The following is a 5,183-nucleotide window of genomic DNA, read 5'->3' as shown; positions in this document are numbered from 1 at the left end:
CTAGCGCAAAGCCTACCTGTCACAGGTAAAGAAAGGGGTGACTTAACCTCCTTCACATTGCATAACAACAGCAGCTTTCCATGGAAGTGCTAGAGGGACCAAAATGAAATGTTTATGAAAAGGGCTCAAAATCAGGCAGCAAGGCATTATGGGTACTGAATGGGCGCTAAGTGCTTCCAGCTCTCTGCTCTACACATCAAATTAAAATTCTTCAGGTCAAACACAGGGTGAGTATAAATTAATGCTATGCTTCAAATGCAGCAATTACATGGAGCTGCAAGAAATTAAACGTTTCTGTAGACTACAACATGGAAAGCACAGTCCCCTGACCCCCTTCATCTCAGAAATAGCCACTGGTCAAAGATACTGCACTACTCAACAAGAAAACAGGAAGGTGCCACCAACACAACCCTCTTGTCAAAGGAAAAGACATGTAAACACACAAGAAGGTGATGGGCTCCACCCAGCATGGACGTTCACTGAATGGGAAAAGCCTGAAGGAGGCTTTACAGAAGAGACCTGAAACACCGCTTTTTCCAAATCTACCCCATACAAAAACCCTAACTTTGTGAGTCCGGGGCCAGCCTGCCCATTTTTAGTCTTAAATTAGTAGAGAAGACAGTTTCAAGGCATTTGTCTCTCCTGAAATTGCTAACTAGGGAATCATGAGATGACTCTGAAATAAGTTCAAGAATTTACATATGTTAGAGGTCACTCCCACTGAAAAAGTTGGCCTTCTGAACTCTGCAAAGTCAGTCAGTGTAATAATTCCTACTACTCCCCTGCTTGGTTATGAGCAGGAAACAGCAGATTGCCCCCTGGCTATACAGCAAGTAACACAGAGGTAACAAAAAACAAACAAAAACAACAAAACAAACAAACAAAAACAAAAACAAACAAACAAAAAAAAAAACCCACCAGCCTGAATGCACAGAGAAGCTACAGGAAAGACTGACCACTGATTTGGGGGGTTCCGGGAAATGAAGCCATCCCTCAACTCACTCTTAGAATGGTGCCCATGAGGTCATTTTTATTCAAGTGTCCTTAACTTCTTGCCAATGCTCCTCAAAAACTGGACCCAGTTAGCCGGCTGTGGTGCCTGGGTTGGAACAGAGCTGGATGCTGAAGTCTCCCACAAGTCATTGCTTGTAGAAACTGGAGCTGGTGCTGAAGTCGAGACAGGAGCTGGAGAATCCAAATCTAACAGGATATCTGAATCATTACCTCCATGGTTAGATTTTGGAATAGGTGGTGGGGTGACATGGTTGCTGATGGCAACTGAGGAGGATGGTGTGGGAATAGTGACTTTGCCTCCAGGTGGAGGTGGAAGTAAGCTCAGGCCCCCAGTCCCTGAGGCCCGAGACTTAGAAGCACCTCCTTCCTTGGCTGTAATATTCCCAGTACTCAACTTGATGGTCTGTCCTTCCTTGAAGCCTAAATCCAACTTGGGACGATTATCCATTTCCTGTGATTCTTTGGAAATCTCGGTTTCCTGCTTTACCCACTTGAAATGGTCTTGCAGGGAAACGTTAAAGTCGAAGGCATCTTCCCGATCCGTGAAGCCAATGCCAATAAACGCGCTGCACTGGGTACCTGGATCCTGATGACAAAGTAGCGGCTAGAGTCTGTCACAGTCTCCACAGCAATACCAGGATACTCTTCTACTGGAGCCTGAGCAAAGGGCTCCCCTGAAACTTTATCTTCCAGTTTGATGTAGGCAATTTTCCCTTTTGAAGTGATTCGGAGGCGACCGGTCCAATCAGGTTGGTCTAGCTTCCAGTCAGACGCCTTGCTTTTAGATTGGATGTGAGGATTGGATCTCCATAGGAAGAAATCCAGGCCTGACACTGTAAAACTGGTCAAAAGCTCAGGAGGAAGCCCGCAGACCCAGCAGAGCTTCTGAACAGGACTGGAAGAGAAATGCTTTCACCTCTTCTCTCTTGATGTTCTGCCTTCAAAGACTCTTAAGTACCTGAATCTGATCCAGACTAGAACATTCTACAAGTCCTCATGAATTAACATTGTTTAAAAAAAAAACCTTTGCTTGCTTGCTTATTTATTTTGGGGGTGGAGGTATAAATACGCCATGATATATATGTGGAATCCGATGACAACTTACGGGCAGGTATCTCATCGTTTTTTATCTTGTGTGTATGTAGTGTCCTGCTGAGATGGGCTCCAATTTCTTTTTCCAGTGAGCATTTGATGAGTGCCTACTATGTGCAAGACACTATCTGGTGCTTCTAGAGCCTGTAACCGCGGTTGGAGGCCTGCGGCGGAATCCGGTAGACGCTGATGTCGGGCTTCACACACCGCACAGACTCATATTCCAGCTCGGCCGCCATCGTGGCTCCGCTTATAGTAAAACTTTTAACAAGTTAGTTTGTGGACTTGGGAGGAGGTGACAAGGCATAGTTTCTGGGCTAGCATTTAGATCAGTGGTGGAACAGCTGTGTAACGGGACTCTCCACAAACCAACCCTTTACGTTTATATAATCCTTATATAGATTCTTTCGGTCTACTTTGGAAATAAAAAGAGGTTCACTCATTTATTCAACAGGAACAGCAAGCTTTCCCATCCACTTCTAGGGTTGCGATAGGGCATCCTGGGCTCTACGCTGATGCGAGGCAGCAGATAAAAATGCAGCCTGCGATTCCCATCAACCTTCTGCGCCCCTTCATGTCCAGTAGAGGTTTCAAGAGCAGTAGCGTTGCCGGGAGGTGGCGCATGCCTTTAATCCCAGCACTTGGGAAGCAGAGGCAGGCGGATTTCTGAGTTCGAGGCCAGCCTGATCTACAAAGTGAGTTTCAGGACAGCCAGGGCTATACAGAGAAACCCTGTCTCAAACAAACAAACAAACAAACAAACAAAAGAGCAGTAGTGTCTTATCTCTACGGCTCTGGGAATTCTGCTAAGCCTCCAATAAGCACAATTCTGGGAGCAATGCACTTATATGTGCTTCTGGAATAGAGCCTTAGTTTTGGTGAAGGCTGACAAGTCTTGGGATTGCTAACACTCCCTTCACAGGGTTAGTCGTTTCCAGAGGGCTCCGAAATGATTGCCTGACATGGGACATTAGACTCTGGCAAAGCGGGAGACAGCAAAACATAGTAATACTTTGATTGTCTATGTCTCCAGGGTACTGCTGAATATGCAAAGTTACAGGCTAATATACTACCGTGTATTTAGAGACGAATTGCAAACTTAGTAACAGAAACAAAGGAATGAAAATCACTGTTAGCTTACCCAAAAGTAGAAAATGATTCATGCAGTCAAAAAGCACCCCACCAACCACAGAGCCGCACATGTAGCCGAGGGCGCGGCCCACGAAGATTTCGGAAAGGCTGCTGATGTTGCGGTTCACGTTTCTCGCCAGGTCTGGAAATGTGGGTCCCAGCACAGCTGCGCTCACACCCTGCAATTTACAAAGCCAGAAGCTCTTACTTATAAAGTAATATTTATCTAATTAAATTTATAGTTGTAAAAAAAAAAAGTGTGGGATGCGGTTACAAGGCAGAGAGTGACTTTAAGGCTCCCAGCAAGGAAGGAATACTCAGTAATCACGGAGCTCCTGTTGCTTTTCTTTGGTTCAAGCCTCTCAATTTTTCATTTTCTTTAATGCTATGGCTTTATTTTGCATTGTTTCCTATTTGACAATACCTTAAAAGGCTACTCTGTATTAAAAGCTAACCTGGACTTTGGAGTATAACCGTGGTAGCTGCTTGTCGAGCATGCACAAGTCCAAATTCAATGGGTAGCACAACAAATTAATACTAGTATTTTTATTTTTTCCATTTATTTAGTATGTGTACATGCGTATGCCATTTGTGTAAATGTCTAGATCAGGGGCCAACTTGTGTGAGCCAGTTCTCTCTTCCCACCATGCGGCTTCTGAGGATCAAACTCAAGGCCATCAGTAATAATAATAATAATGATAATAATAATAATTATTATTATTATTAAGATGCACCACTAATCTTATATTTGAAATAAGTTTTTAGTATAGTATTTACACATATATTATAAGCACTAATATGATAATTTACATATCAAAATTCTAAATATCAGGTTGTTCCAATTTTCATATTATTAAAACTTGTCGGGAGTAGCCTTGTTTACACAGTGAAGGCCTAAAATCAGCAATAGGCCTAAGTCAGCCATACATGCTTGCTAACACAAAGTCTTAGTTTCTGTGGAAATTTACCAGCCTGGATAGTCATAGACCTTGTGGATAGGTAGCCTTGGTGGAAAGTACCAGCTTAGATAGGAAACAAGTGAATCATAGACAGAGTCATAGTGACCTGTTCTCTGCTTCTTCACCTACCCTGTTCTGGAAGATATCTGTACTCCCTCTGAGAACACCTACACTCCTGTGTCAACCCCTTCCCCACATCCTGCCTCTATGTGTATATAACCCCTGTGTGAAAAAATTAAAATCAGTGGTTTGATCAGACTATAGACAAGCTGCTCGTTATTTGTGTCCCCTGTCCTCCAGTTCTCTCTTCCAGGTCTTCTGATCCCACTTCAATGCCCCATGGGACTGGGGCAAAAACTGCACTACTTCTGATGCAGATGAGGTTCTACACATACAGGATGCATAGGAGAGAAGTCAACTGAGCTTACCCACATCGATATTTTCCTTCAACAAAAGCCTCAGCCGCCGGAAGCACAGAATGTCAACCTCCCCTGCAATGTGTTACACACAGCAGGTAGAGCGTGGCTTTAACAATAAAATGTTAAAGAATGACAATTTATTGTTCAGAGTAAATCTGGTCTGTAGCTACCACAGTATGTGAGGAACTCTAACCCAACCTGTCAGCACATTAACCTTCTGAGTGTATTTCCCATGACACACGGCCAGTTTCATTGGCTGCACAATGTGTAGGTTGTGTTCAGACAAGGCAAAATTTAAGCTGACCCAAGCACAACTGTTTTGGTGCATCATTTCTTCCTTTTTTCTGTCTAAAAATCTTCCTCTCCCCCACTGTTGGGTAGGTTTGTCTACTTCCATCGACTCCAGAAGCTGCTGACTTATGAATCCTTTGCTCAAACAGAAAGTTTTTAAAAACATTTATTTATTTTACATATGTGTATGTGTGGGTGCCTGAGTGTGTACATGTACTTACTCAGGGGCCAGAAGAGGGTGTGGGAGATCCTGGAACTGGAATCACTGGAGCAAGCT

General features: G+C 43.7%; 1 pseudogene; it reads right to left on the bottom strand.

Moving 5' to 3' along the window:
- Positions 1 to 1,030: 1,030 nt before the first annotated feature.
- On the bottom strand, positions 1,031 to 2,392 carry LOC117701479 (adaptin ear-binding coat-associated protein 1 pseudogene; annotated as a pseudogene).
- Positions 2,393 to 5,183: the final 2,791 nt, after the last annotated feature.

The sequence above is a fragment of the Arvicanthis niloticus genome, unplaced genomic scaffold (genome assembly GCF_011762505.2).
Source record: "Arvicanthis niloticus isolate mArvNil1 unplaced genomic scaffold, mArvNil1.pat.X pat_scaffold_1148_arrow_ctg1, whole genome shotgun sequence".
In the NCBI taxonomy this organism is placed as follows: domain Eukaryota; kingdom Metazoa; phylum Chordata; class Mammalia; order Rodentia; family Muridae; genus Arvicanthis; species Arvicanthis niloticus.
Note: the sequence above shows the minus strand (reverse complement) of the source record. Positions and strands in the feature narration are given on the sequence as shown.